At 38.8% G+C, this 18,004-nt stretch overlaps 1 protein-coding gene across 14 annotated transcripts in view; it reads right to left on the bottom strand.

Annotated features, from left to right (window-relative positions):
• Window positions 1-18,004, bottom strand: part of ICA1L (islet cell autoantigen 1 like) — a 93,704-nt gene that overhangs the window by 66,318 nt on the left and 9,382 nt on the right. For 11 of the 14 annotated variants that reach the window (XM_089330041.1, XM_089330038.1, XM_089330044.1 and 8 more), the window contains one exon: window positions 11,572-11,690. The exons of the other annotated variants lie outside the window; for them this stretch is intronic. The gene's annotated coding sequence lies outside the window, so the exon portion shown is untranslated. The remainder of the gene's footprint in view (window positions 1-11,571; window positions 11,691-18,004) is intronic. 14 annotated transcript variants of the gene reach the window in all.

Genomic DNA, 18,004 nt, shown 5'->3' with positions numbered 1-18,004 from the left:
ATCATATAAGAAATCGAAAGGGAAATACAAAAATTCCTGGAAATGAATGAAGACAACAATACAACATATCAAAACTTACGGGATACAGAAAAGCAGTGTTAACAGGATAGTTTATAACAATTGTGCCTATATCAAGAAATTGGAAAGGCATCATATAAACAACCTAACAATGCATCTCAAGGACTCAGAAAAACAAGAACAAACCAAACCCAAAATTAGTGGAGGGAAAGAAATAATTAAAGTTAGAGAATAAACAAAATTGAAACAAAAAAAATTACAAAAGATCAGTGAAATGAAGAGCTGGTTTTTGAAAAAATTAAAAAAAATTGACTCATCATTTGCCCAACTAACCAAAATAAAAAAGAGAGAAAAGACACAAATCAATAAGGTTAGAGAAGAAAAAAGAAATTTAACAACAGACACCACAGAAACAAAAAGAATCATCAGAAATTACTACAAAGAGCTGTATGCCAACAAATCGAGAAACCTAGAAGAAATGGATAGATTCCTGGACGTATACAACCAACCTAAATTGAGCCTTGAAGACACAGAAAACCTAAACAGACCAATAAACAAGACAGAAACTGAATCGGTAATAAAGACCCTCTGAACAAAAAAAGCCCAGGACCAGATGGCTTCATTTCTGAATTCTACCAGACATTTATAGAAGAACTAACCCCAATCCTTCTCAAGCTATTCAAAACAAATGAAAGTAAGGGAATCCTCCCAAAATCCTTCTATGAGACAAACATCACCTTAATTCCAAGACCAGAAAATGATACAATAAAGAAAGAAAACTATAGACCAATAACACGAACATAGATGTAAAAATTCTCAACAAAATACTTGATAATCAAATCCAATAACACATCAGAAAGATCATTCACTCGGACCAAGTGGGATTCATCCCTGGTATGTAGAGATGGTTCAACATTCACAAATCAATAAATGTGATACATTACATTAACAAACTGAAGAACAAAAACCATATGGTTATCTCAATAGATGTAGAGAAAGCATTTGATAAGTACAACATCTTTTAGTGATAAAAACCTTAAGCAAATTGGGTCTAGAAGGAACATTTCTCAACAAAATCAAGAAAATATATGACAAATCAACAGCCAGCATCATAGTGAATGGGGAAATGTTGGAAGTATTTCCACTGAGATCTGGAACCAGACAAGGATGCCCATTTTCTTTTTTTTTTTTTTTTTAATTTTTAAATTTTTTTTTTTTTGACAGGCAGAGTGGACAGTGAGAGAGAGAGACAGAGAGAAAGGTCTCCCTTTTGCTGTTGGTTCACCCGCCAATGGCCGCCACGGCTGGTGTGCTGTGGCCGGTGCACCGCGCTGATCCGAAGGCAGGAGCCAGGTACTTATCCTGGTCTCCCATGGGGTGCAGGGTGTAAGGACTTGGGCCATCCTCCACTGCACTCCCGGGCCACAGCAGAGAGCTGGCCTGGAAGAGGGGCAACCGGGACAGAATCCGGCGCCCCGACCGGGACTAGAACCCGGTGTGCTGGTGCCACAAGGCAGAGGATTAGCCTAGTGAGCCGCGGCGCTGGCCAAGGATGCCCATTTTCACAATTGCTAGTCAATATAGTTCTGGAAGTTTTAGCCAGAGAAATTAGGCACTAAAAAAATCAAAGTTTTACAAATTGGAAAGGAGCAAGTTAAATTATCCCTGGTTGTAAATTACATGATTCTATACATAGGGGAACCAAAAGACTCCACTAACAGAGTATTAGAACTCATAAGAGAGTTCAGCAATGCTGCAGGATATAAAATCAACACACAAAAATCAATATCCTTTGTATATGCAGACAATGCCATGGCTGAGAAAGAACTTATAAGATCAGTCCCATTGATAATAGCTACAAAAAATTAAATATGTGTGGAATAATTAAGTAGATGAAAGTTCTCTATAATGAAATTTACAAAACGTTAAAGAAATGAAAGATGACACAAAATTAATGTCACCAAAATGTCCATACTACTGAAATTTACAGATTCAATGTAATCCAAATCAAAATACCAATGACACTCTTCTCAAACCTAGATAAAAATGATGCTAAAACTCATATGGAAACACAAGACACCCTGAATAGCTAAAGCAATCTTAAACAACAAAAACAAATGGAGCCATCACAATACCAGAATTCAAGACATACTACCGAGCAGTTTTAATCAAAACAGCCTGATACTGGCCCAAAAATAGAAATGTAGACCAATGGAACAGAACAGAAACCACAGAAATTAGTCCACACATCTACAACCAACTAATCTTTGACAAAGGGGCTAAAATCAATCCCTGGTGAAAGGACAGTCTCTTCAACAAATGGTGCTGGGAAAACAGGATCTCCACACAAAGAAGTATGCAAACAAGACCCCCAATTTATACAAAAATCAACTCAAAATGGATCAAGGATCTAAATCTACAACCTGATACCACTACATTACTAGAGGAGAACGTTGTGGGAAACTCTGCAAGACACTGCCATAGAAAAAGACTTCTTGAAAAAGACTCTGGAAGCACAGGTGATCAAAGCCAAAATTGACAAGTGTGATTACATTAAGCTGAGAAGCTTCTGAACTGCAAAAGGAACACTCAATAAAATTAAGAGGAAATTGACAGAATGGGAGAAAAATGTTTGCAAACTATGAAATTGATAAAGGCTTGGTATCTAGAATCTACAAAGATCTCAAGAAACTCAACAACAACAAAACAAACAACCAAGTTAAGAAATGAGCAAAGGACTTAAATAGGAATTTTTCAAAAGAATGGCCAACAGACATAGGAAAAAAATGCTAAGAATCACTAGCCATTCAGGAAATGCAAATCAAAACCACAATGAGGCTTCACCTCATCCCAGTTAGAAAGGCTCTCATACAGAAATCAAAAAGCAATAAATGCTAGTGAGGACTTGGGGTAAAAGGTATCTTATCCCCTGTTGGTGGGAATGAAAACTTATAGAGCCATTGTGGAAGACAGTATGGAGATACCTTAGAAATCAAAAAATAGATCTACCATATAGTCCAGCAATCCAACTCCTGGAAATTTACCTAAATGAAATGAAATCAGCATATGAGAGAGTTATCTATACCCCCATGTTTATTGCAGCACAATTCACAATAGCTAAGATATGGAATCAACCAAGATGACCATCAGTTAATGACTGGATGAAGAAAATGTGGTATATATATGTATGTTGTGGAGTACTACTCAGCCATAAAAAAGAATGAAATCTTGTCTTTTGCAACAAAATGATGTGACTGGAAACCATTATACTTACTGAAATAAGCCAGTCCCAAAAAGACAAATAACATGTTTTCCCTTACATGTAGTAACTAATAGAGCACAAAAAATGTAATAGATATGAGTGAAATTGACATTTTAAGACTCACTAGTTATAGCCCTTTTCTGTACAGTTGGAAACATTTTTTGTTCTTATTATTTGTTAAATAACCAATAAAACACCAATAAAAAAACAATAAAAAAGGTTGGTTTGACATGGATTATCAACTTTTTATTTTGTTAAGTATAGACACTACCCCCAGAAATTTTAAACTACTCTCTAAAGGTTATCATTATTTTATTAAATTAACCTACATGTAAGAAAACATATAAAAGACAAAATAAAGATGAAAAACAAAAAAGAGTAGCTATACAGATTAATTTAAACTGCTCTAGTATTGTAAACTATATAGGTATGTAAACTATATAGGTATATAAACTATATAAAGGTATATAAACCACCTGTGTTTTCACTATGAAGACCAAGACATTTATAGTAACTACATTAATTTGTAAAAAGATAGGCAATAAAAATATGTAAAGTATGAAATCAAAAGTTTAAAATGTAAGGAGGAATGGAGTGTAAGTATCTAGTTTTTGTTACCATTTTTTCTTATTTGCTTACTTTTTTATATTTTCTATGTTTGGTTATAGGTTGAGTGTCCACCAAGGCTGTATATATTCAAAAATTTTCTGTACCTTTTTAAAAAGATTTATTTATTTGAAAGGCAGAGTGAGAGAGCGAGAGAGAGAATCTTCCATGTGCTGGTTCACTCCCCAAATGGTCACAATGGGCAGAGCTGGGCCAATCTGAAGCCGGGAGCCAGGAGCTTCTTCCAGGTCCCCCACGAGTGTGCAGGAACCCAAGCACGTGGGCCAATTTCTACTGATTTCCCAGACAATAGCAGAGATCTGGATTGGAAGTGGAGCATCTGGGTCTTGAACCGGCGCCCATATGGGATGCTGGTGGCACTGCAGGTGGTGGCTTTATCCGCTACACCACATCACTGGCTGCTGTATTCAAATTTAATCAGCAATGTTAACATTAGAGGGTGAAAACCCAAAATGACTATGGTGCTCACAGATAGAGTCTTTGCAAATGATTACATTGGATAAGGTCATTAGAGTGGGATCTCCATGATTACATTCAGGTGGCTTCATGAGGAGGAGAGAAACCTCAGACACACACAGACAAATGCTTTTTCTTTCTCTTGCCATGTGATGTTCTGTGTTGCCTCAGGACTTTGTCAGCAAGAAAACCATCACCAGAAGAGGTCCCTAACCTTGCACTTCCAGAACCATCAGCCAAAACAAATCTCTTTCCTTTTTAAAGTACCTCGCCTCATGTATTTCATTATAGGAACAAAAAATAAACTAATATACTATCTTTATGATCAATGTTAAGTTGCTGTCATTTTTAAATAGCTATTATAATCAAAAGATTTTTTGTAAACTTCATGGTAAACACAATGTAAAAATCTGTTATAGACAAACCAAAACTACTAAATAAGGTTGCAAAATATAATTCTAGAGAAAATCACTTAACTATATAGGAATACTATAAGAGATGGAGAAAGAAAGAAAGGAACTACAAATAAGAAAATGGCAAAACTGAGGTTTTATCCAACAATAATTACCATAAATATAAATGGATTGAATCTTCCAATTAAAAGACTGAGAGTGACTAAAAGTATTTTATGGAAAACAAAGTCCAATAACAAGCTGCCTAAAAGAAACTCACTTTACCTTTAAGGGCACATACACAGGCTGAAAATGAAAGGACAGAAAAAGATATTCCATGCATATGGAATCCAAAAGAAAGCAAGAGTAGCTATGTTTATATCAGAAAAAGTAGACTTTAAATCAAAAGCAACAAAAAGACACTGAAGGTAATTATATAATGATAAACTAAGAAGAAACATCAATTTTAAATATATTTGGGGGGCCGGCACTGTGGCACAGCAAGTAAAGCTGCTGCCTGCAGTGTTGGCATCCCATATGGGCACCGCTTTGAGTCCCAGTGGTTCCACTTCCGATCCAGCTCTCTGCTATGGCCTGGGAAAGCAGTAGAAGATGGCTCAAGTTCTTGGGCCCCTGCACCCATGCAGGAGACCCAGAAGAAGCTCCTGGCTCCTGGCTTCAGATCAGCCTAGCTGCGGTGCTTGTGGCGAGATGGGGAGTAAACCAGTGGATGGAAAACCTCACACTCTCTGCCTCTCTGTAATTCTTCCTTCAAATAAATAAATAAATCTTTGAATAAAAAGGAAAAATAAATAAATAAATAAATATATTTGGACCAGGTAGGCATTTGGCACAGCTGTTATTGCCACTTGGGAAGCCCATATCCCATATCAGAGTACCTGGGTTCTATTCCCAGCTCTGGCACCTGACTCCAGCTTCCTGCTAATGCACACCATGGGAGGCAGCAGGTGATGGCTCCAGCTTGGGTTCCTGCCTCTAGAGGGAGACCCAGATTGAGTTCCCTGCTTCTGGCTTCTGCCTGGCCCAGCCCTGCCTGCTGTGAGCATTTGGGGAATGGACCAGTAGATGGAATATCTGTCTCTCAACCTTTCAAATAAAATGAAAATAAATAAAATTTAAATATATATGGACCCAGTATTAGAGCAACTGAGTCATAAATCATATATGAAAGACATAAAGGGAGAGAGGGATCCCAATACAATTACATTAGGGGATTTTAACATTCTACTTCCTTTTTTTAAAAAAATTATTTATTTATTATTGTTATTATTTATTTATTTATTTGAGAAGCAGAGTTATGGAGATAAAGGGAGAAAGAAACATAGAGGTCTTTCATCCTTTGGTTCACTCCCCAAATGGCCGCAATGGCCAGAGCTGGGCAGATCCGAAGCCAGGAGCTAGGAGCTTCTTCCAAGTCTCCCACGCCAGTGCAGGGGCCCAAGCATGAACTATTCTCTCTGCTGCTTTCCCAAGCTGTTGGCAGAGAGCTGGATAGTAAGTAGAGCAGCTGGGGCACGAACCAGCACCCATTAGGGAAGCTGGTGCTGCAGGTGGAGGCTTAACCTACTAAGCCACAGCACTGGCCTCTCTACTTTCATAAATGTACAGACCATTCTGACAGAAAATCAACAAAGAAATAGCAGAGTTAAACTGCACCCTAAACCAAAGGGACTTAACAGATAAGTACAGAACATTCCATCCAACATGTGCAGAATACACATTTTTCTCAAAAGAATATGGAATATTCTACAGTAATGATGCTATGGAAGGACAAAAAATATCTCAAACTTTTTTCAGAACTTGAAATCACATCAATACCTTTTTGAACCACAATGCAAACAAAACTAGAAACCAATAACAAAAAATTTTCAAACTATACAAACACGTGAAAATTAAACAACATGCTTATGAAATAGATTAATGAATAAATTGAGAAATCTTAAAATGTCTTACAACAGATGAACATCTATGGGATACAGCAAAAGCAATTAAAAGGGAAGTTTATTGCAAACACTATTTGCATAAATCAATCAGAGGGAGCCAATAACTTAACATTGCAACTCACAAAAAACAAAAACTTCTAAACCCAATAAATAAATAGTAGGAAATAAATGACAAAAATCAGACAAGAAATAAATGAAATATACACTAAAAAACAATACAAAATATCAACAAAATGAAGAATTGGTTTTTTGGAAACAAAATCAATAACCCCTTGATAAACCAACCAAGTGAAAAAGAGACAAGACAAAAGTGGAGGAAGAAAAAAAAAAGACACTACAACTGATGCCATGGAAATATAAAGAACAATTTAGAGACTGTTATGAACAATTATATGCCAACAAATGTGATAATCTAGAAAAATGGATAAATTCAACTTCCCAAGATTGAATCATGAATAAATAGAAAACCTAAACAGACCACAGAGGAATGATATTGAATCAGGAACAAAAAAAAAAAAAAAAAAAAAAGAAAGAAAAAAAACAAAAAACAAACAAACAAACAAACAAACAAAACTCTATCTTGGCCAGTATTGTGGTACAGTGGCATCTCATATGAGTACCGGTTTGAGTCCAGCTGCTCCACTTCTGATCCAGTTCCCTGTTAATGGGCCTAGGAAAGCAGAGGAAGTGGCCCAAGTCTTTGGACCCCAACACCTATGTGGGAGACCCAGATGGAATTCCTGGCTCCTGGCTTTGGCCTGTCCCAGCCCTGGCCATTGTAGCCTTTTGGAGAGTGAACCAGTGGATGGAAGATCTCTTGCTCTCATGTATGCTCTCTCTCTCTCTCTCTCTCTCTTCCTCTCTCTTTAACTGTCTTTCAAATAAATAAAAGGTCTTTGGGAAAAACTCTGTCAAAGAAAATTCTATAACCAGATTACATCACTATTGAATTTTTTTAAAGATTTATTTATTTGAAAGTCAGGGTTACAGAGAGAGAGAGTAGGACAGGCAGAGAGAGAGAGAGAGGTCTTCCATCCACTGGTTCACTCCCCAACTGGCCACAGCTGCCTGAGCTGCGCCTATCCAAAGCCAGGAGCCAAGAGCTTCTTCTGGTCTCCCACTCGGGTGTAAGGGCCCAAGGACTTGGGCCATCTTCCACTGCTTTTCCAGGCCATAGTAGAGAGCTGGATAGGAAGTAACCGGGACTCAAACTGGTGCCCATATGGGATGTTGGCACTGCAGGTGGTGGCTTTACCTGCTATGCCACAGTGTCGGCCCCCATCACTATTGAATTCTATGAAACATTTAAAAAACTAATACCAATTTTTTTAAGGCCAGGCATTTGGCCCAGTGTTTAAGCCACTCTGTGTTGGAATGAGAAGGCCATGCCAAGATGGCCGCTGGCAAGTGAGGGTCAGTTACTCAGGAATGGCTTTGAAACCCACCTGGCAACGGAGCCTGCTTGGAAACAGGCTGTGATTAGATGGCTTTGAAACCCACCTGGCAACGGAGCTTGCCTGGCAACAGGCTGTGATTGGATGGCTTCAGATATTGCCTGCCAACAGGCTGTGATTGGTTAGGGCATAGACCGCCCCTTGACCAGATTGGCTGCCTTGGTTATATAAGCTGTTGTACCAACTGAAATAAATGAGTCTGCGGGCTGCTCGCCTCTGGCCTGCTTTTACTCGACTCCCGGGGTCTGTGTGGTGACTCCGCGCCTCTTGCCCCCACCACGCTCCTCCTCTCAGAACGAATCCATGCAACACACCACCCCACATCCCATATCAGAATATCTGGGTTCCAGTCCTGATTCCAGATTCCTGCTATATATACCCTGGAGGCAGCAAGTGTAGTTCAGGTAGTTTGGTCCTCGCTACCATGTAGGTTATATAGAGTTCCCAGCTCCTGGTTTTGTCCTGGCTCTGCCACACTGTTGTGGGCATTTGTGGATAGTGAATTATATAGGAAGGAAATTAACAATCTTATTTCCAATAGGTACACACACACACACACACATACAACCATGAATAAATTTAACCAAGAAGGTAAAATATCTCTATGATGGAAACTATAAAATACTGATGAAAGAAACTGAAGAGAAGGCTGGCGCCGTGGCTCAATAGGCTAATCCTCCACCTTGCGGCACTGGCACACCGGGTTCTAGTCCTGGTCGGGGTGCCAGATTCTGTTCCAGTTGCCCCTCTTCCAGGCCAGCTCTCTGCTGTGGCCTGGGAGGGCAGTGAAGGATGGCCCAGGTCCTTGGGCCCTGCACCCCATGGGAGACCAGGAGAAGCACCTGGCTCCTGGCTTCAGATCGGTGTGGCGCCAGCTGCAGCGGCCACTGGAGGGTGAACCAACGGCAAAAAGGAAGACCTTTCTCTCTCTCTCTCTCTCTCTCACTCTCCACTCTGCCTGTTAAAAAAAAAGAAAAAAAGAAAAAAAGAAACTGAAGAGAACACCAAAAACCAGAACCTCATCCCATATTCATGGATGGCAACAGTCAATATTGTTAAAATATCCAAACTATCCAAAGTGATCTACATATCCAATGCAATCTCTTTTTTTTTTTTAAAGAGATATTTATTTATATGAAAGTCAGAGTTACACAGAGAGGAGGAGAGACAGAGAGGGAGAGGTCTTCACTCCCCTATCAGCCACAATGGACAGACCTGCGCAGATCCAAAGCCTGGACTTCAGAGAGCTGGATTGGAAGTGGAGCAGCCAGGTCTTGAACCAGCACCCAAATGGGATGCTGGCACTACAGGCAGCAGCCTTACCCACTACACCACAGCGCCAGCCTCAATCTCCTTTAAAATACCAATGACATTCTTCATAGAACTAGAAAAAAGTCATAAATTTACTAAAATTTGTATGAAACCATAAAAGACCCAGATACTCAAAGCAATACTGAGCAAAGAGACAAAGCAGGAGGCATTACACTACATGACTTCAAAATACCAATACACAAAGGTTACAGGAATAGAAACCAGCATGATACTGTCATACAACTGGCTGTATAGACCAGTGAAACAGAATAGAGAGCCTAGGAGTAATCTATGCATCTATAGCAAACTGATCTTCAGCAAAGGCATTGAGAACACAGACCCTTCAATAAATGGTACTGGGAAAACTGGATATCCAAATGCAAACTGAAGAGAAACCCCTAACTCTCTCCTATACAAAACTAAAAGAGGATTAAAGACTTATATATAAGACCTGAAATTATGAAACCACCAGAAGAAAACATAGGGGACTTTCAAACAGTCAAAGAAAAAAAAAAGCAAACACAGACAAAGAAGGTTATATCAAACTTAAAAAGATTCTGCACAGCAAAGGGAACAATCGGCTTTTCTGCGGCTCTGCCTTTCAAATAAATCTTTTTTTTTAAAAAAAAAGACAAAAACACAAGGGTTGATAAGGATGTGGAGGAAAGAAAATGCTTATTCTCTGCTGATGGAATGTAAATTAGTACAGCCATTGCAGAAAACAGTATGGAGATTCCTCAAAATAATAAAAAGATAGAGCTACATATTGATATAGCAATCCTACTACTGGATATATATCCAAAGGAAATTAAATCATTATGTTAAGAAACATCCACATGCCTATGTTTACTGCATCATTATTTATAATAACCAAGAAATGGAAACAATCTATATGCCTCCAACAAATGATCAACATATATTGTGATATATACTTATATATACAATGGAATACCATTCAACCATAAAAGAGAATATTGTAATCTGTGAGAAAATGGATTGAAATGGAACTCATTATGTCAATGACATAAATCAGACACAAAAAATGAATATTAAATGATCTTATTCTTATGTGGCATTTTTTTAAAAAGTTGATCTCATAGAAGTTGAGAGTAGAATAGTGGTTACCAGAGCTGAGGGTGTAGGGAGGGAGGAAGTGATGGAGAAAGGTTATAGCTAGATAGGAGAAGTATGTTCTAGTGTTCTATTGTACAGAAGGTGATTATAGATGATGATAATTTGCTGTGCATTTAAAAAATAGAAAATAGGATTTCAAGCATTTTTACCATAAAGAAATTATTTTTGAAGATAGATATGTTTATGCTGATTTGAACACTATATAATGTATACATATATCAAAATATCACAGTATTTGGCAATTAAAAGTATATGTTTAAAAGGTGGGGCCTAGGGGCTGGTGCTGTGGCGCAGCGGGTTAACACCCTGGCCTGAAGTGCTGGCATCCCATATGGGTGCCGGTTCAAGACCAGGATGCTCCACTTCCAATCCAGCTCTCTGCTATGGCCTGGGAAATCAGTGGAGGATGGCCCAAGTGCTTGGGCCCCTGCACCTACATGGGAGACCCAGAAGAAGTTCCTGGCTCCTGGCTTCGGATTGGTGCAGCTCTGTCCATTGTGGCCAATTGGGGCGTAAACCATCTCTCTCTCTCTCTCTCTCTGCCTCTCCTCTCTCTGTGTAACTCTGATTTTCAAATAAATAATAAATAAATCTTAAAAAAAATAAAAATAAAAGGTGGGGCCTAGCTGGTTATTTGGGATTAAGGTGTTTCTCATGGGATGCTGAGTTTGTTCCCAAGAAAGGGTTTGTGATGAAATAGTGGGCCTGTCTCTGGCCTCCTGTATCACCATATGAGCACAGCCTCTCACACTACTGCTGCTATAATGCCATCTGCCACTTACACAGCCAAGTGTGCCCTCACCAGAATCAGCACCATGCTTTTTGGACCTGCAGCCTCTAAAATTACAAGCTAAATAAACCTTTTTTTCCTTTTTAATTACCCAGCCTCAAGTACTTTGTTACTTTAATAAAAGCCTAACATAGGTAACATTCATAGATCCCAGAGATTGTACCTGTTATCTCTGGAGGTGTCCCCACGGATTGCAGCCCATTACAATTAATAGGGAATTTCAAATCAGTTGGAGAGGGATGTATTATTCAACATCTCGTATTAAGACGATTTTCTATCCATCTGAAAAAGAATTTTTGATATTTAGTCAATGTAAGGATGGTTAAAAATTTAAATGTTAAAATCTTACTATGATATTATGTGAAAATACAGGTGAACATTTAATAAATCTTGAGTCAGAAATCGCTTTAACATAATACCAGGCATAGAAATCATGTAGGAAAAGACTTACTAAACATCACAAAAATTTAAACTTTTATATAACAAATGGATTGAAAACTAACTGGGTAACACAATACATGAAGAAAAAAAGGTTAATATTTTTAAAATTGGGAACTTTTTTTGACTCAGTAGTGAATACAAACTAAATTCACCAATTGAAAAATAAGAACCAAACCAAAATAGGTAATTTATAGAACTTCAAAAATTCAATAGATACACAAAAATGTGGCTTACACTCTTTCATAACTAAAGAAGTACAACTGAAAGAAAAATACATTCAGCCGTCAAATGAATAATGATTAAAACAGCTAAGAGCGGGTGGGTGCCTTGAAGTACCTTTTAAACAGTATTCCAACATGTTCTGGAGGGGAAAATTACAAAGAGAGAAAGGGAGAGACTTTCCAGAGTGGGCGGAGGGGCTGAGAAATGAAGTTAGTAAAAGACAAACCAGGGTCAGCCACACCAGACACGGCCACGTATGGTTGTGAGCCCATGAAATGTCCCAACTGAGATGTGCTATAAATGCATAACATAGTTTGAAGGCTTAGTATAAAGAAAATAAACTATTAAGCTGAAGATTTTTTTGTTAATTACATGTCAAAATGATATCTTTGATATGTTTGGTTAAATCAAATATATTAAAACTGTAGCTGCTGCTTTGATCATCTTACTAGTGACTGGAATTAGGTTTCACTTGGACAGCGCTGCTCTGGGTTTTATGGCTTGGTCAGTTTGTGCAGAATGTTTATGCTGTAGTCTGTAGTGCTCTTTGCCATCACTAGATGGCCACCTCATTTAATACATTATCATTATAAACCACTTTCTTAAGAAACATAGGTCAAATTTTAGAAAATTTTCCATTTACCTAACAATGTCAATTCTACATATTTAATTAACTTTATTGTCTGTAATTTTTGTTTATAAACATAAACATATAGAAACAGAAACTAATTTTCCCTGTTTTGATTTCACAGATATTTCTGCTTGTCATTAATAGATTAAAATAAACTAATCAAATTGGTTTTTTTTTTTTTTGAAGGGGGTGTGTGTTTGGCAGAGAGATTAAGTCATTGCTTGGGATGCCCACACCGCATACTGTAGTGCCTAATTTGAGTACAGGGTACTCTGCTTCCAGACCAGCTTCCTGCAAATGCCCACCCTGGGAGGCAATGTATGATGACTTAAGTACTTGGGTCCTGGGCAGCCATGTGTAGGAGACCCAGAAGGAGTTCCAAGTTCCTGACTTCTATTTGGACCAGCCCTGGCTATTGGGCACATTTTGGGGAATCAATCAGTGGATGGAATATCTTTCCACATCAGTGTCTTGGCTGTCTCTCTCTGCCTTTCAAATGAAATAGAAATAAATAAGGGCAGATGTTGTAGTGCAGAAGGGTAGGCCATCACCTGGGATACTTGCATCCCATATCAGAGTTCTGCTGGTTTGAGTCCTGGTTCCTCTGCTTCCTTTTAGAGCACCTAGGAAGGCAGCATATGAGGGCCTGAGTACTTGGGGTCCTGCCACCCACATGGGAGAACCAGATGGAACTCGCCCTGGTCTAGCCCTGGCTGCTGCAGGCATTTGGGGAGCAAACCACTGGATGCAAGATCTCTCTCTTTTTCAAATTAATAAACTTACAAAAATGAAAATAAAAATATTTTTAAATGGTTAAGAACATCAAGGAAAGACAAATGAATAACCACAAGAGTACTTCAAAGAGTTCATGGAAAATGTATGTTTTGAAGAAACTATTGAGTGGATGTCAATTTTTTTGTGCCAAAATGAACATCTTTTAATTCCATTTTCCACGAACATTTTTAAATCTTTATTTTAAAAAATCAACTTATTTGAAAGATGGGGTGGGGGGGGAGAGGGAGAGGGCGAGAGAGGGAGGGAGGGAGGGAGGGAAGGAGAGAGAGAGAAACAGAAATCTCCATTAGTTCACTCCTCAAATGCCAGCAGCAGCTGTGAATGAGCCAGGCTGCAGCAAGGAGCCCAGAATCTAACCGGGTCTCTCAAGTGGGTAACAGAGACCTAAGACCTGAGGCATCACCTACTGTCTCAGTGTGTGTTAGCAGGAAGCTTGGATAGGGAGCTAAGCCAGGATCTGAATCCTGGCACTTTGATATGGGCCATGGGCCATGGGCATCCTAACCAATGTCTTAACTGTTATACCAAAAGCCCACTCAAACTTTTTAAAGTACCCTCCTATATTGCATAACTCCTTTCCCTGATCAAGCTAGGACCAAAATTAGAGGAGATTCCAAGAACAAAACTTCCACTTTTCATACCACTGATGCCAATGAATAAAGGCTAGATAAAATGAAATTTGCCTCAAATATAAAGAATACATCCACATTTGATATGTACCTCTCTAATTTCAAGCTGATTCCATTTTGGCAAACTGAAGGAACCCTAAAAAATCATACCAATGATTAATCACTAACTTGAAAAGATAAGTTCTTGAAGCTATGGCAATCAGAGTTATGGAAGAAGCAGACTGCTATCTACTTGGGGGCTATCTCCCTATCACTGGTTGGCAAAGACATTTATTGAAAAAGAAATCATGATGTTTAAGGAAGGCAAGCATGATGTTTAAGGTTGGGAAGGCTTCTTTTCAATTCTTGTGGCTTCCATGAGGAGGAATTCTTACATGAATATTCCCATCTCTTACTTCTTTCTCCCTTAAATGAAAAATCTGGTGAGTTTACTATTGATCAACATTTCTCTACTGGGTAGAAATGCCACGTTGCTTCAGAGGATACAGCTAATTTATGCACAGTCTTTAAGTTGGGGATTTTATTTTTTAATTCCTTTTTTAAACTGGTGATATCAGGGCAGGTGTTGGGGGCAGTGGGTTAAGCCACTGCTTGAGATACTTGCATTCCATATTGGAATGTTCGGGATGGAACTGCTTCAGATCCAGTTTCCTGCTAGTGTACACCCTGGGAGACAGTAGATGATGGCCCAAGTGCTTGGGTCCCTGCCATTCAGGTGTAAAACCTGGATTGAGTTCCTGGTTCTCAGGAACAACCTGGCCCAGCCGTGGCTGTTGTGGGCATTTGGGGAATGAAGCCATTAAATGGAAGACCTTTCTCTCTGCCTTCCAAATAAATAAGTTAAAAGGGTTTTAAAAATTCATGCAGTATGGAAAAGCAGGACTAAGAAAGAAGTTTAGAGCAATGAGTGCCTTCATCCCCCCCCACCAAAAAAGTGTAAGATTTCAAATAACCAGCCTAATAAAGTAAGTATTTCAAGGAAAGCCCCAACAAACTCCGCTCAAAATTAGTAGAAGGAAAGCAATAATAAGGATCAGAGCAGAAAGCAACAACAACAAAGACTAGGAAAACGATTCAAAACAGCAATAAAATGAAAGATTGGTATTTCAGTAACAAAGTCAACAAATTTTTATCTAGACTAATGATGAGAAAAAAGGAAGTGAAAACGGAGATATTACAACTGATAACTCAGAGATAACAAAGGATCTTTCTGATGCCTCAGAGATACAAAGGATCTTTCAGGACTACTATGAACAATTATCCACCAACAAATTGGAAAACCCATAAAAAATGGAAACATTTCTGAACACATACAAACCCACCAAAATTGAACCAAAGACACAGAAAACCTTAGTAGAACAATAACAAATTAATGAAACTGAATCGGTAATAAAAGGCTTTCCGACAAAGAAAATCCCAGTACCAGATGACTTCACAGCCGAATTCTATCAAATTTTTAAGGAAGAATGAACACTTTTTTTTTCTGAAACTATTCCAAAAAACTGAAAGCGTGTCAGCCTTTCCAAACTCATTTTACAAGGCTTGCTTTACTCTGATGCCAAAACCTGACAAGGACACAACAACCAAAAAGCTATAGACCAATTTCCTTGATGAATAAAAATATTCTCAACAAATTACTAGTAAATTGGGGCCAGTGTTGTGGTATAGCAGGTTAAGCCTCTGCCTGAGCTACCAGCATCCCATATGGGCACCTGTTTGGGACTCAGCTGCTCCACTTCTGATCCAGCTCCCTGCTAACATGCCTGGGAAAGGAGTGGAAAATGGTCCAAGTGCTTGGGTCCCTGAATCCACATGGGAGACTTAGAAGAAGTTCTGGGCTCCTGGCTTCAACTCGCAGCCTGGTCATCGCAGCCATTTGGGTGATAAACCAGTGGATGGAAACACACACACATGCACTCACACTCACTCTCTCTCACTCTCTCTGTGTGTATGTGTGAGTGTGTGTCCTCCTCTCTCTGTTACTCCGCCTTTTAGATAAATAAAAATAAATATTTTGAAAAATTACTAGTAAATCAAATTCAACAGTGCAGCAAAAAGATCATCCATCATGATCAAGTGAGATTTATCTGAGTTGCAAGGACAGTTAAAACACAGATCCATCAATGTGATACATCCCATTAAAAGGATGAAGTGTTAAAAATTATATGATCCTCTCAACAGATGTAGAAAGAACATTCAATAAAATTCAGCATTCATTCATGATAAAATCTTAAACAAATTAGGTGTAGAGGGTTCGTACCTCAACATCATAAAGGCTATATATGATAAGTCTACATGGGACATAACAATGACAGCATTTCCTCCTAGATCTGCAACTAGACAAAGATGTTCTCTCTCATCACTCTTATTCAACATTGTATTGGAAGTCTTAGCCAGAGAAATTAGGCAAGAGAAAGATATAACATGGACACAAGTGGGAAAGAAGAAAGTCAAATTATCCCTGGTCAAAGAATATATAATTCTAGGGGCCAGTGCTGTGGTGTAGTAGGTAAGGCCACCGTTTGCAGTGCGGGCATCCCATATGCGCACTGGTTCAGGTCCCGGCTGCTCCACTTCCGATCTAGCACCCTGCTAATGTGTCTGGGAAAGCAGCAGAAGGTGGCCTAAGTCCTTGGGCCCCTGCACTCATGTGGGAGAGACTGGCGCAGCTCCGACCATTGCAGCCATCTCGGGAGTAAACCAGTGGATGGAAGACCTTTTTCTCTTTCTGTCTTTGCTTCTCTGTAACTCTGCCTTTCAAATAAATAAATAAATCTTTGAATAAAACAATACAAGTCTATACGCAGAGAAAATTTGTGAAACATTGCCAAATGACCATTAGATATGATTAATTAATTAGTAAGGTTGCAGGATACAAAGTCAACCTACAAAAATAAATAGCATTTTTATATACTTGTTATAAATGAACTTGTTATAAAACAATATAAAAGCATTCCCAATCACAAAGCTCTAAGAATAAATTTACCAAAGATTTGAAAGACCTTTACAGTAGAAATTGTAAAATGCCAATTAAAGAAATTTTGAAGAAGACAAAAAAAGGGGAAAGATCTTCTATGCTCATGGACTAGAAGAATTAACATTGTTGAAATGTCCATACTGTTGCCAGCGCTGTGGCACAGCGGGTTAACGCCCTGGCCTGAAGTGCCAGTATCCCATATGGGCGCCGGTTTGAGACCTGGTTGCTCCACTTCCAATCCAGCTCTCTACTATGGCCTGGGAAAGCAGTAGAAGATGGCCCAAGTCCTTGGGCCCTGTACCTATGTGGGAGACCTCAAGGAAGCTCCTGGCTTCAGATTAGTAAAGTTCTGGCCACTGCAGCCAAATGAGGAGTGAACCGGTGGATGGAAGACCTCTCTCTCTCTCTGCCTCTCCTCTCTCTGTGTAACTCTGACTTTCAAATACATAACTAAATCTTTTTTAAAAAAATCCATACTACCCGATGTGACTTACAAATTCAGTGTGATCCCGATTATAATAGTAATGGAATTCTTTCTAAACTAGAAAAATATTCTTAATATTCACATCAAGGCACAAAATTCCCCAAATAGCCAAAGCAATCTTATAAATAACAAAGCTGAAGGTATCACAATACTTGATTTTAAGACATACTACAGAGCTGTAGCAACCCAAACAGCATGGTACTGGCATTAAAAACAGACAACTAAACAGAATAGAGATCCCGGAAATGATTCCACACATCAAGAACCTGTACATACATATATTGGAAAAAGGACAATCCTTTCAATAAACAGTGCTGGGAAAACTGGATGTCCACATGTAGAAGATTGAATATAAACATCCCCTCCCCTCTTACACTATATAAAAATCAATTCAAAATGGAGGACTTAAATGGAAGC

Source organism: Oryctolagus cuniculus, chromosome 3, assembly GCF_051225735.1.
Source record: "Oryctolagus cuniculus isolate XC-2025 breed Fujian yellow rabbit chromosome 3, ASM5122573v1, whole genome shotgun sequence".
NCBI classification, from domain to species: domain Eukaryota; kingdom Metazoa; phylum Chordata; class Mammalia; order Lagomorpha; family Leporidae; genus Oryctolagus; species Oryctolagus cuniculus.
This window is presented reverse-complemented; position numbering and strand designations above follow the sequence as displayed.